Here is a 15,550-nt window from a genome sequence, read left to right as displayed (position 1 = left end):
TGAACCTATAAATTGAGCAACTTCCATTTCTGTATAGATGTGCATAATATTCAGTCTTTAGAAGAGATTAAATAATCAGTGAAAGTCCTGCAGTTTCTGTGCATTGAGCCAAGGGAGTTTTTGTGTCAAACAGATTAGGTGCTACAAATGAGGCTGAGAAAAGAATTAAGCCATGGGTGTTTTTGTGTCACACGGATTTGGTGTAGGCAGACTGTGAGCTGCAAATTGAGACAAAAGATAAGTAGATAGTGGACAGAGAGTAGGAAGGCCAAGTTGGAGAGACTGGAGATGGCCCAGGCATGGAAGAACATGAGATCCAAAGAGGGTCATTCATGATGGTTCAGAGATGATTCCTCTGGGAAAAACCAAAGGAGGAATAAGTGTCAGGATATTAGAGGCAGCAGTACCAATAGGGTTGTCTATTGAGATGTTGAAATCCTCTAGAATGAGGATGGGTAAGTCAGTATATAGTGAGTGAAAAAGCAAAGTTGTCATGGAATTGGGATACTGTGCTTGGAAGGACAATAAATTAAAGCAGCATGGAGGTGGAATGGAGAGAAACTACAGATGGTATTTACTTCAAAGGAAGAGATAGTAAGGGAGGGTTCTGGGGGTAACTTCAAAGGTGCAGCCAGGGAACAGTAAGAAGCAGACTTTTCCTCCCTCCACTCTGTGTGGGTTAGTCCATCCCCCAGACAGTGCAGGAAGCAGCCACAAACAGCATTGAATCTCTGTACAACTGTAATGTGTAGTGGTAACAGGGTATTAATATAATGTGTATTTGTGTGGTACAATGTGTAGTGTAATGGGGAGGAGGAGTTAATGTACTGTAGGAGGGAGATTTTAATGTAATGTGGGTGTTGAGTATTAATGTAATGTGTGTGTATCGGAGGTTGTTCATTTAATGTGTGTGTAGGGTATTAATGCAATAATGTTTGTTTGAGGATATTAATGTAATATGAAGGCTATCAATAGGTGGGGGCTATTAATTTAATATGAGGTCTCTCTAGTAAATGTCAGAGTTATTGTAATGTGGGTTTGGTTGTATCTATTAGTATAATGTAGGGACTAATGATGCAATGTGGAGTCTCTGAATTTCATGTGAGCACTAATAATTTAACAACGGCTTGCCTGCGGGAAAGGAGTCCTATTTATTAAATGTGAATGCTATTAATTTAATGACAGGGCTAGTTGGGCAGAAGAAGGCCAATTTATTAAATGAGGGTGATATTGAGTTAAAGTCAGTGCTGGTTGGAGGTGGAGGCCAAGAGAGTTCATTGCTTATCATTTTAAGAGGTGAATTTAGGTCAAGCACGACAGAGCTTAAGACACTAGGACCAGCAGCAGGTTGTCAAAACTGCAGGAACAGATAAGAAAAAGCAGCACAAACTGTCATCTGTCTTGATTGTGGAGGGGTTGTCCAGATTTTGTCACAAATGCCCTCCCCAATCTCCCTTTTCATATTTGATCCCACACTCTACCTTTCATTATCACACATGACTACATCCCTCTCATTGCTACATGTGAAATATAACAGTGGCAAGGAAGTTGAGGGTTATATGTGACAAGGGGAAAGTGGTAAGCATGTATGCCAAGGGGATAGTGGGAGGACGTGTGTGACTAGTAAAATATGGGTTTGGTCAAGTTTCAAGAAGTCTGAGGCTTGGTGGCATATGTGACATGGGAGGTGAGGGGATGAACAATGTGACCCAGGGCCAGAAGAGAGAGGTGTATGTGGCAAGACCACGAGTCTCAAAATACTTTTCATATGTACATTACCGGGATGAAGGCTAATGGCTTATGTACAGTCCAGGAACCCAAATCTTTTACTCCAATTGTTAGAACTCTGTCCTTATTCTGAATTTGGCCTGCAGTACCCCTGTGCTACCAGAGGTACTGCTGCTATACCTATTCTCCTTGCCTGCAAGGGGTTAACTCCTTATCATCTGACCAGGATCGGATCGTGATCACCTGTTTTTGGCCTTTTTAAGAATGACTTGCCCTACAGGCTAGTGCCAGCTCTTTTCTGCTGCTGGTTTCTGTGATACTCCTCTTTGGATCTTGACTTCTCCCTGACATTTGACTCCTGCTTTGTTCCATTGTCCTGCACCTCACCAGCTTTGTTTGACCTAGTTCCTGCTTACTGCCTGCTATATTGTGGGTCTACGGCTTCTGACCCCTTGCTTGCCTGACCCTCCTTTTGCCTGATTCTCCTAAGGATCATCCAGGGACTTGTGCCTCCTGGCTAACCTGTGCCTCGTGCTTGCTGACTAACCTGGTAACTCAGACTCTTTGTGCCTGCACTTCATCTGCTAAACCTGGTAACCTGAATCCGCACTTCACCTATTGTGCATGGTCTGAAACTCATCTGTTAATCCTGGTAACCAGCATTACCAAATACTTTTGTTCCTGTCAGCAAAATATCTAACCAGCATTGTCAAGTACTTTTGTTCCTGTCTGCAATATATCTAACCAGCATTGTCAAGTACTTTTGTTCCTGTCTGCAATATATCTAACCAGCATTGTCAAGTACTTTTGTTCCTGTCTGCAGTATTTGTCCCTCTTTATCCGAGGAGAAACTCACTTACAGAAGAATTAACCATCTGTGTCTCTCTTGTGCCAGCTCTGAGCACTTCCTGGTGCAATGAGCATTATGTAGACCAAAATTACCTCTAAGTTATCCCGAGGGTTCTCTGTACTCACAAAATAAATTTAACTTGGGATTACCTTCTAAACCTGAAGAAGAAATACCGACGGAAATATGACTAACATGAAAATGCTGATAGGCAAAATCTCGACATATAAATTTCACTGACATGGCTCAAATACAGACATTGTAATTGCTGATAATGAAAATGCAGACAGTCACAATGCCGGCATTAAAATGGCAAAGCCAGTGCCAGTAAACAGTGATAACAACAAAATGTAAAAAAGTGTGCCCCTCCCCCCTCCCCAGTCATATTAACCCTAGTGCGGCCAGCCTAGTACTGGTCGGAAGAAAATCGTCGGGATAAATGGCATGTGGTCCCCCTGATTCTCATCCAACCAGCCCTAGGCTTAGCCAGCTGGGGCTGGTAGCGCCATAGCTGGAGAACCTGCAGCAGGGGGTCCCCCCTGCCATGATGCCCACCAAGCGCCAGTCTGGTCAGCATGGGGCTGGATTCTCTAGGGAGTTGGGCAGGAACAGGCTGGGTTGGGGGAAGGGGTGCATGTGCCCCTGAGCAGGTCCCATATTGGGCTACCTTCGGCTGGGTCACTCGGCCACCTGCATTTTTTTCCCTTTAAAATGTTCCTAATAGGCTGCTCAGGCAAGTCTTGCCATCCAGGCTAAAATTTGCCAGCCGTCCCCTAGAGTTGGACTCCGCAAAAAAATGCAGGCCCCCTCCCTAGGGGTACCCAGCCCCATGCTGACAGTACAGGGCTCTTGCCACACCACTGGGCGGTGTTGTTAAAATTGCAACAGCCGGTAATAAGAAGCTATATAATCATTTCACTGCAGATTGCATATACATAGTTTGACATTTCCTATATTAGTTATTTGATACGTTTATTCATTTTTTTTTAATGTTCTGGAGATTGAGCGCTGTGCTTCACATTGATTGTATTAGAGCGTGGATAACTCTACCTACAACTGCTCTCACAGGATCCACAGGCTACAGTCTTTATTATTGTGCTTTCTTATCCTCTTGTTGTATTTTGTGTTGCAGATGCTGTGTTCATGTTACTCATTTCCACTCTTGATATATGGCAGTGTCTCCACTTAATTCGTCTGTGCTGCATACTGTAGGGAAGTAGGTAACTTGTCTTACCAGGGGATGACTTGAGAGACCTCCTTGAATCCCCACACACCTCTGAGGGATAACACAACACAGTATATAAAAACTATCTTGGTACGTTTACTAAAGGTGGGGGGGGGTTGATTTGTAAATTAATTTTATTTTAACTGGGGGGACAGTTTTAACAGGTTGCTGCATACAAAAAAACACAGTTTAATCTCCAATACAACTCTCAATCACAAATATAATGCAATTTATTAATCACCTCACTACTATGAGACACGTCACACTATACAGATTATATATTCCTGCAGTCCTACCATTCTGGCAGTCAACATGCCATGCCCAAATTAACTTGGGTTTCCCCATGCTCAGAGGTAGTTGCTATATTGTAGCTGGAACCTGGGAAGGAGGAGGGTGGTCCAGATCCCTAGCAAAGGGAGGAACACAGTGGATGCTACAAGGCCACAAGTGTGTGATTCCACTAGAGAGTCTTGAGGCCCCCAATAAAGGATACCTGCAGAAGGAAGGTGCGAGGCACCATTTAATGAAAGCCTTATAAGAGAGGAGTACTCCAGAATAGATCTCTAAGAACAAATTTAATGATTAGTGGGAAGAGTGTTCAGAAAGGTGTGAGTGTGTGGCAGCTGCCACAGGAGAACTTTGCATATAGAAGGGGAAGAGCCCCAACAACCCCCAAGTCCCCAGATCCTAGACCATGTCACAGTATGTGGCAGATGTTTTACAAGGCAGAGCTATGAGGAGCATTAAGAAGAGCTACTCAAGTAAAGCCCTGCAATTGGAGGATGGTAACCTTTTAAGAGGAGATTTCTGTATAGAGCAGTGTGGCCACAATGAATGGGGGATGATGATCAGTACAGCAATAGGAAGAAAGTCTCCTTTAAAAGTAAGGGTCACTGCATCCTGGCATTATTGCTACAAGTTTTGGTGCAGGGGCTAGTGTGCACCTCTGAAGGAGTTTCCCTGGATATTGGGATGACTTATAAGGGGAGTGCAAGAACCTCTGACACATAACCCATTTATGCAAGTATGTGTGAGAAACCGTGACCTCTCATGCTGTGTAACTATTGTTCCCAAAAACATTGGGTATGTAACTACACAGATCAGATCTTTTTTTCCCCTCTGCTCTCCATTCATTGGATATTCACTTATTGCCTACTATATTTAAAACACTTGCTGTCATTCCTCTGTGCCTCTTTTAGTCAGAAACATTGCTAGTGCTAAGATGTGGCTCCCTGCTTTCTCCTATACCTGTGTCTACAGCTCCACTTTCCCAGTGGATTATTCTGCCAGCAGATGGTCACACCAGTGTGGTCACTCATTGCTGCAGACTATCGCTCCAGTACATACAGCTCCACCATCCAAGTGGTTATTTCTGTCTGCAGACTATCACACCAGTTTGGTCATTGTAGTCTGCAGACTATCACATTTCTGTGTTTAGCCCTATCATCCTAGTGAATACTCTTGTCCGCAGCTTTCGCACCTGTGTTTACAGCTCCACCAGCCCATTGGCTATTGCTGTCTGCAGACTATCGCAGCTTCCAAGCTGTCAACCAGTTCCCACCCATCTTTCTCAAGAGCTGTCCTCTTGCCCTTCTCCCTCCAAGTTACTGAGTTACTCCCTCAGAGGGCCGCGACCTGCGGAGCAGATGCCAAGAAGTCCAAACCTCCATGCAGGGGTCCCTGGCGAAAACCATCTGGTTTTTTTAGACTTCACGCATCTGGGATAAGTAGAGACAAGCCAGGCAGACTTTGAGGATCCGATTATCCCAGCTTTTGAGACAGTAACCATCATCCATTTATGCCTGCAAGTTTGGTGACTAAGTATCTGCAGGAGGAGTGAGGAGTCCAAGTAGCATGTAACATCTGCTAAAGAACTGGGCTGGAGGAGTTTGGTATTAACCAGTATGTGTAACTGTTAAGCTTATGTGCTGGAGGAGAAGGCATTTGGAATAAAAGTTTTGTTATTTATCATGAGATGGTCTGGTGGTGAACAAATTATTTGACTTTGTACTGCACCATAATTTTGTACGCTAGTATGCACTCTACACACCCATGTTTTGGGGGGCCCTCTGGTTGCGGGTGCCACACCCACACCATAGACAGAGCTAAAGAGGAGAGTTATGGGGAGGTACATCACATTCTAGCACCCTAAGAAAGTGATCATGCAGCACCTTAATGATTTCCCAGATCTTCACTTTTATCTCACTCTGTGTAATACATATATATATATGTATTACACAGGGCAAGGTGAGGGCCCACTCCTCGGGCCCTCACCTTGCCCCACCGGACTCCCCTAAACTCCTGACCCCTTCGTCCCACTGTCTCTCTTGCCTCTCTGGGACTATACTCTGTACTGAACTGGAACTGGAACTCTGATCCCTCCCGATCACATAACCCCTTGGACTAGTCCAGATCCTGCACCTACCTCCCGGTCGCTGGACCCAGTGGACCACCTACTGATCGCTGGACCCCTTGGACTACACCGGCTCCTGTGACCACCTTGAATCCTCCTAGACTCCCCCCGTTCCTGAGATATCCTTCCGGCTCTCCTAGTATGGGCTCTCCGTAGCCCCTTCACTGCGTGTCCTTGTATTTTATCTGATCTAACCATCAATTTTTATCTTTAACTTAATTTGTTTATTTTATTTTAATCAGATTTTTTACTCCACCTTTAACTTAATTTGTTTATTTTTTTTTAATCAAATTGTTTACTCCACCTTTATTTTACTGTTCTCCACCATATATTGTCCTCATTATTCAGATCGTTATTTGATTGTTATTTAGATTCATTTCATTATTCAGACTGTTATATTATTCTCCTCCACTTTACATTGTCCACTTTGCTTTGCCCCGGCTCTTCCCCACTTTGCATCGTTCATATTGTTTTGCCACTGCCCGTCTGTTTCACTCTGTTCCCCAATCCTTTACAGTCCTACCTACTGTCTTTCTCTGCTCCGTCAGCCCTTATTTGACCTAGCTCAATTTCTCCTCCTGCCTCCGCTACCTCGTCTCTCTCACTCCTGTCCCCCATCTTTCACCATGCCGCCCCGCTCCTTTCCCATTCCCATCCTCTCCCAGGGCCACCTCCACCAGTCCTTCTCAAATGATCCCATCTCTCCCCCTTGCTCCATCAACCTCTCCACCAGTCCCCTTCACTGGTCCAATTCACACCCCCCTCGCTCCAGCAACCCCGACAATCTTATCCACATCTCCCCTCCCTTTCTCCTGTGCCCTCTGGAACTCAAGGTCCATCCGCAACAAACTGACCTCCATCCATGACCTCTTTATCTCCAACTCTCTTAACCTTCTCGCCATCACTGAAACCTGGCTCACTCCCTCTGACACCTCCTTACCCACCGCCCTCTCCTATGGTGGCCTCTCCTTTACCCACTCCACCAGACCGGATAAACGTCCAGGTGGTGGAGTAGGCCTCCTCCTGTCCCCCTGCTGTACTTTTCGGGTCATTCCCACCTTACCTTCCCTCTCCTTCTCCTCCTTCGAAGTTCACTCCATCCGTCTTTTCTCCCCCATCCACCTCCGTGTCTCCATCATAAACCATCCCCCTGGCCCTACCTCCCTTTTCCTGGATAACTTTGCTGCCTGGCTCCCCCACTACCTTTCCTCTGACCTTCCCTCCATCATACTCGGTGACTTTACCATCCCCATTGACAACTGTTTAGACCCGGCCACCATCAAACTTCTCTCCCTCTTCTCCTCCTTGGGCCTCACCCAGTGGACCTCCTCCCCCACCCACTGTCTTGGTCACTCCCTCGACCTTGTCTTCTCTCATCTCTGCGATCTCTCTGATTTCTCCAACTCTCCCTTCCCACTCTCTGGCCACCATCTCCTCTCCTTCACTCTGTCCTCCTCTACTGCTCCTTCCCCGCCCAAAGCCACCCTCACCAGATGCTACCTGCAAATGATTGACCCCATCTCTTTCTCCTCCTCTCTTGATTCTCTCCTTTCTCCCCTTCCCTCCCTGGCCTGCCCCGACCAGGCGTCCTGTCTCTACAACCACTCCCTCACTACTGCACTGGACGCTGTCGCCCCTGCCTCTCCCATCCGCTGACGCCGTCTCATCCCCCAACCATGGCACTCCAAACTCACCCGCTTCCTCAAAAAGTGCTCTCGCACTGCGGAACGTCTCTGGAGGAAATCTCGCTCCCTGGCTGACTTCCTTCACTTTAAATTTGTCTTCTCCTCAGTCTGCTCTGCCCTCTCCCTTGCTAAACAAACCTTCTTTAAATCCCTCATTTCTTCTCAGTCCTCTAATCCCCGCCATCTTTTTGCCACCTTTAACTCCCTCCTTTCTCCCCCCCCTCCGGTCCCTCTTTCCCACTCCGCTGCTGACTTCGACACATTTTTCTCTTCCAAAATTGAAGCCATCAGACTTAACATCTCCTCCTCCAACCCCTCTCCCGCTGCCCTCATTGCTCCACCCCTCTTTAACAAACAACTCTGGTGCTCCTTCTGCCCCACATCAGGCGAAGAAGTTCGCCTCCTTATTCTTTCCTCTCCACCCTCCACTTGTCCTCTTGATCCCATCCCCTCTAACCTCCTTCGCTCTCTCTTTCCCACTGCCTGCTCCTACCTGGCACACCTCTTCAACCTATCACTCTCCTCTGGTGTAGTACCCTCCTCATTTAAACACGCTCTTATCTCTCCTATCCTCAAAAAACCCAATCTTGACCCCACCTCCGTCGCCAACTATCGCCCCATCTCACTTCTCTCCTACGCCTCCAAACTACTTGAGCGGTTAGTCTGCTGTCGTCTCACCCGATACCTCTCGGACAATTCCCTCCTTGACCCTCTCCAATCTGGGTACCGCCCCCTCCACTCCACTGAAACTTCCCTAGCCAAGGTCACCAATGATCTCCTATCAGCCAAATCCAGGGGGCACTTCTCCTTACTTATCCTCCTTGACCTCTCCGCGGCCTTTGACACCGTGGACCACCCCCTCCTTCTGCAAACTCTTCTCTCTCTCGGCCTCTCTGTTTCCGTCCACGCCTGGTTCTGCTCTTACCTCGCCAGCCGCACCTTCTCTGTCTCCACCTCTGGCTCCTCCTCTGCCCCATCCCCTCTCCAAGTAGGAGTCCCCCAGGGCTCTGTTCTGGGCCCCCTTCTCTTCTCACTCTACACTTCCTCCCTTGGTGCGCTCATCTCCTCCTTTGGTCTTCAGTATCACCTTTATGCTGACGACATTCAACTCTACATCTCTTCTCCTGACCTCTCTCCCACCCTCCTCTCTCGCATATCTGACTGCCTCTCTGCCATCCCCTCCTGGATGTCCTCACGCTTTCTCAAAATTAACATCTCTAAGACTGAACTCATTGTCTTTCCTCCATCCAGACTCCCCTCCCACCACAACCTCTCTATCGTTGTTAATAACACTACCATCTCCTCTGCCACCCAACTCCGTTGCCTAGGTGTCACCCTTGACTCCTCTCTCTCTTTTACCCCCCACATCCAATCCCTTGCTCAAGCCTGTCGCTTCCAACTGCGCAACATTGCCCGCATCTGACCCTTCCTCTCACAAGACGCCACCAAAAGTATCATCCACGCACTCATCATCTCCCACCTTGACTACTGCAACCTTCTCCTCACTGGCCTCCCCCTCTCCCATCTTGCCCCCCTCCGATCTGTACTCAATGCGGCTGCTAGACTCATCTTTCTCTCACGCCGCTCCTCCTCTGCCTCCCCTCTCTACCATGCCTTACACTGGCTCCCTTTCCCCTACAGAATCCTCTTTAAACTCCTTACTACCACTTACAAAGCTCTCTCCCAGTCTACTGCCCCCTACATCTCTAACCTCCTCACCATCCACACTCCTGCCCGCTCCCTGCGCTCGGCAAACGACCGTCGCCTCTCCTCCACTCTAATTACCTCTTCCCACTCCAGAATCCAAGACTTCTCCCGAGCTGCCCCCCTGCACTGGAATAACTTCCCTCGCTCCATCCATCTCGCACCCAATCTATGCTCCTTCAAACGGGCACTCAAAACTCACCTGTTCCTGAAAGCCTTCCAACCATCCACTTAACCCCTCATCTGCTCTGCAGTTCTCCCCCCTCTCCCCTGCCCCTGTTTCTTACTCATATAACTGCCTCCCTTTCGTGCCTTTTTGTCCACCTTCCCTTAGGATGTAAGCTCGCATGAGCAGGGCCCCTCTCTCCTCCTGTCTCCATACCGAATCTTCTGCTCCGTATTTACTCCATATGTCTGCCCGGAGTTTCTGAAGCATTGGTACTCTGTGTTTATTGTTCTGTAATGTTTCACCCTGTATGGTCTACTGTTTGTACTATGTAAGGCGCTGTGGAAACCTTGTGGCGCCCAACAAATAAATGATAATAATAATATATATATATATATATATATATATGTGTGTGTGTGTGTGTGTGTGTGTATGTGTGGGTTTTTCTGGAGGCAGGACACTGCACAGCAATCAAAAGGGTCCAATCCTTCTCTTGCTTACATCACTCATTGCTCAATAGCAATTCAACCAGGCCAGGAGACTCACTGTCTGGCCAGGGACTAGCTTTGAATGCCCACAACAGTATATTTTCATTGGGATAACCCGGAAGTTCTCCCTCAGCAGGACTCTCCTCTTGCTCCCCTCTCATCCTAAATCATACTTGCCAACTCCGAAACAAGTTTCCGGGAGAGGGGGTGTGACTGGAGGGCGGGAGGGGGCGGGGCGTGGCAAATCGCGTCATTTTAGCCCCACCGCCTGTGAAAACAGAATTTACATTGCGGGGGTGGGGCAAAATGACGCGATTGGCCTCACCCCCCCCCCTCCTCTCGCCCTCCAAAATGGCGTGATTCACCGAGAATCGCGTCAAATGACGCTATTCTCGGTGATATCCAGTATCCGGGAGAAATGCCAGCTCGCCCGGGAGCCCAGGAGACTGACCCGAATTTCCGGGAGAGTTGGCAAGTATGTCCTAAATAACCTCTCTCCTTGCTCTCTGCCCCTCCCCTCTTTAATTTATTTTGCTCCTGCAATTGGCACCTACTGGCTCCACAGCACTCCTCAGGTCTTATCCTCAGTTCTCTCTTCCTCACAGATCATAGACTGCTGGGAGATGTAGGCAGTAATGCCTGCCTAGCTCCGTTATGTTGGTGTAGCCAATCATTGGTGCTTTCATTGTGAAGCCTTGCAGTGGATTTGTTTGTTATGGCTTGTAAAATTTGTTTAAAATGCCTGCTTATAGGTTATCACAGAAAGGGGCCTCTTTGATTAAACACATTGTTTTAACTTATCACTGATATTAAGGGTAACATACGGCCCTTTTGAAGGTTAGAGGGGTGACCCATGCAATCCCAGATGTGTATCAGGTTGCTGATTACTTTCATTAAGGATGCTCAAAAATATTTAACACATTTTGTATCATTTAATTTGGGACTGTGTATTCTAAGAGAATAAATAAGACCAGCACCACCAATAAACTTCTACTAATTTATTATTTTTGTAATACCTGTTACTGCATTAACTCTCAAGGCCACTAGATGTCTCCTATTCATCACAAGTTGTCTACTTAGATGCCGATTACATCTTGTTGTGTGCACATAGTGTTTGGGCAGCAAAAACTTTTCAGTCATTCATTGCATATTATCTTCCTAATGTTTACTTTCAACTTTCTTCTTTACATTTTATCAATAATAATAAAAAATGTTCCTTGGATAAATGTGCGCAGCCAATAACTGCAAATGTATTTGTGATCGGAAGGTCTTACTCTGCCACCCAGCTCGACTCAGCAGCCTATTAGGAACAATTTAAAGGGAAAAAAATGCACTCTATGAACCCAGAAGGGACAGATGCCTCTTGGGGCTTTTTTTATTTTATAATATAATTTTATTGTATATATACTGGTGGCAGGCCCGGCGCTCCCATTAGGCAAGGTTAGGCACTTGCCTAGGGCGCCGGGCTCTGGAGGGCGCCACAGAATACTAAAAGACTTTAAAACTGTGCGGCGACCGCTGACCATACCTGTCACGGCCGCCGCACAGCTTTCAGATGCACGGAGAGGGGGGGAAGAGGCTATTTTGTCACCACCGCCGCCTCTCTGCTCCGTCTCCGCCCCTCCACTTACTAGTGTCAGTGAGTGGAGGGGAGGAGACGGAGCAGAGAGGCGGCGGTGGTGAGATAAGGTAAGGAGAGGAGGGAGGAGGGAGGAGGGCGGCGATTTTTGCGGGGGGGGGGCGCCGCTTTTTTAAAAATGCCTAGGGCGCCGTGGACCCTAGCACCGGCCCTGACTGGTGGGACCTTATATTGTACATATGCTTGTGTGTATATTGCAATCTGTTCTGTCTGTTAACATACAGCAAATACTATGTAGGCAGAGTGTACTTACACCCAGATTTGAATCAAATCAAGATCCATCTGTATTTGAATACAGCATAGTTGCCTACTCTCCCGGAATGTCCAGGAGACTCCCGAATTTTTGGGAGTTCTCCCGGACTCCCAATAGAGCAGGCAAAAATCCCGGATCCAGCATCTCCCCGTTGTTATAGATGGTGGGGGCAGGGCTAACCACGGCATCGTGGCCCCGCCCCCTGCTACGATTGGCCATAATTTCCTAAGATTGACAGGGGCGGAGCCTAACGGTGCATCCTGCGTGGCCACGCCCCCATCAACGGACCCCCTCCCGGGCGGCTGGCTTCAAAAGTAGGTAAGTATGGAATACAGCCGAAACTACACTCAAGATCCATGCACTTTTTTAAACTGCAACTTGCGTGCTAGTTGTGTGCTGATCTGAATCAAGCCCAATGATTATAGCAAGAAAATCACCTTCCATAATATTTGATTTCTCGGTTACCAGTTACCTGCAAACATTCTGAAACAGAGATCATTTAAGGCTTCTCTACAACATTTTAGCTTGTTGTTGTTGTTGTGGTGCACTGGGTAAACTAATTATAGACTCACGTAGTTTGCTGGGTGCAATCTGTATAGGCAGGTGCCTGTAGGGGAGGGGAGTAGGAACTAAGCACTAGTGCCTAGGCCTGCGCTGGAGCCTGCCTCAAGTATTTTGATTGCAGAAAGACCTGTGCATTCCATATAATAGACTGAAAAAAAATAAGACTAAGGTGAACAGCAGCGCGGGGTACAGGAGTTATGAATATATCATACTTACCTACTTTCTTCAGCTCCCTTCCGGGAGCCAGCCAGTGGAGGGGGGCGTGAAGGGGCGGGGTGGCCGAAATCGCGGCATTTCGGCCCCGCCCCCTGTGACGTCATGACGCAAATTGCGTCATTTGACAGCGGGGGCGGGGCCAAACGCCGCGATTCACCGGGAATCGCGGCGTTTGGGATCTAATTCTGCCCACTTCACTAGGAAGTGGGGCACTTCCTAGTGAAGTGGGCAGAATTCGGGAGATTGCCACACTCGCCCGGGAGTCCGGGAGACTCTCACAAAATGCGGGAGTCTCCCGGACATTCCGGGAGAGTTGGCAAGTATGGAATATATGTTGCAGTGGGAGTTGAAATACTAACACTATAAAGAACTGGTGACTGAATACCTTTGGGTTATCAGGTTACAAATACAGTGACCACAACAATAGACACTAAAGGGTATATTTGCTAAACTGTGGGTTTAAAAAAAGTAGAGATGTTGCCTATAGCAAACAATCAGATTCTAGCTGTCATTTATTTAGTACTTTCTACAAAGCTACAGCTAGAATCTGTTTGGTTGCTATAGGCAACATCTCCACTTTTTCAGACCCGCTGTTTAGTAAATATACCCCAAGACTTGCATGTTATCGGCTCCATTTCTTTTTATGGGACTGTTTTAAGATATTTTTCTGATCCTTGGACTAAATCCATTAATTTTGGATGGTTTTTAATAAGCTTATGAAATATTTTAGATTACTTGAGATACATGATTTTTGTGTTTTCTTATATATTGGCATATTAATTAATGTTATTCCATTGTATCCTATTTATTCTAAGTATTATTTAAGTGGAGCTTGTGACCTCAAATTATTGTGTCAAGGTTTGGCAGGTATTGGTTAAAGCCCTCCCCTGCTTGTCATCCATCGACCACAGATCTGCCCTGTGATCTTATACAGACTGTGTGTAGTAAACGCTTATTATATTAAAATGTATGTATTATATACTGTTTGATCTGTGTTATGTACTGTGCTTACTTATTGTTTGGCGTTCCATATTTCAAGTACCTATACATTTTCCAAACAAGCCCCAACATTCCAGGATCCAGACAAGAAACCATTACCAGGTTGAGCAAGTTCCAATGACAGGTAGGGGAGAGCAACACACTATATCAACAGCCTCGTCCTTTAGCCCTCCGAAATTTGTTTCCCAACCTCTCTTGCTCTCTCTCTCTCTTTTTAATCTTTCCAGCACTCTCTTGCTGTCCTCTACATCTCACTTTCCTTAATGTCCAATTCATGGCCCTGCTGTGTATCCATCTTCCATTTTAATCACTCTGCCTCACCCCACATGGGCATGCACCAAATACATTGTGGTCACGCTCCTTTGGCAATGCACCACCGCAATGCGGTGACTCACAATCTCTCTCCTACTAATGGGGGTGGTGGGGGCGTACTAGGGTGGTAGCTAGCTTGTGACAGGTAAATAGATGATAGGGCTTGTGAAGTTACCGGGTGTTTAGAACAGAAGTTCACTAGGTAACCCTGCCTTGTCGGTTCAGGAATCACACAGGCAAGTAGGAGGACGAAAGATAAATCGCTATCTTTACTTTTATAACATGTAACAAAACAGAACATAAGACTGCAAACTTTAAACAATAGATCAGCAGATCACCACTGTCAATAGGAGTCCCAGCAAAGATTCCCACCCACCTTAGTCATGCAACAGTTCCACAGGCAATATAATCTGTCAACAGGAGGTTCAGGTAGTCCTGGTATCTTGCTGTTCCCAGCCGCTTGGCCAAATCTCCATCAGTGTAGTTGGGCTCTGGGTATTAGTCTCCCCACTCCTGTAGGTGCACCAATTTACCCAGAACCTGGAGAGTATCTCCCAATGGAGTGAGGTGATGACAGGTCCCCAAATAGAATGACAGCCCTCTTCCTAAGATACAGGACAACGATGATCACCGAGGCTGCTGGTAGACCACAGAAACTCAACACCAGTCAACCCTACACCTTCCAGGTAATCAATCCACAGAAAATACACACACACTCCAGCCCCCATGTTGTGACTCCTTATATCCAAGATCAAATTCACAAGTTGGGTGCTGGACTAGGAGGTTGGAGTGGGAGTGGAGATGAATCAGCCTTTCACATTGGCTCCCTTGCTGGGACACAATGTCTGGGTTAGTCCTGTAGAAGACAATAGGTAATTCTGGGCCTTTCCCACCTCCAGATCCAAGATAGCACCCACATTCACTTAATAGCACACATTATAGTCATATACTGTCCCCCACACACATTATAGTCATATACTGTCCCCCACACACATTACAGTCATATACTGTCCCCCACACACATTACAGTCATATACTGTCCCCCCACATAAATTACAGTCATATACTGTCCCCCCACACACATTATAGTCATATACTGTCCCCCCACACACATTGGCCATTTTTTTTTCCCCTCCTACAGCCATTGCCCCCCATGCAGACATTTTCATACCCAATTCCCCCTGCAGACAATGTCTGCAGGGGGAAGGGGGGGTTTGAGGGACAATATCTGCAGGGGGAAGGGGGGGTGTGAGTGACAATGTCTGCAGAGGGAAGGGGGGGTGAGTGACAATATCTGCAGGGGGAAGGGGG

This window comes from Mixophyes fleayi, chromosome 10 (assembly GCF_038048845.1).
Source record: "Mixophyes fleayi isolate aMixFle1 chromosome 10, aMixFle1.hap1, whole genome shotgun sequence".
Lineage (NCBI taxonomy): Eukaryota > Metazoa > Chordata > Amphibia > Anura > Limnodynastidae > Mixophyes > Mixophyes fleayi.
The sequence above is the reverse complement of the archived record's forward strand: the minus strand, read 5'-3'. Positions refer to the sequence as shown.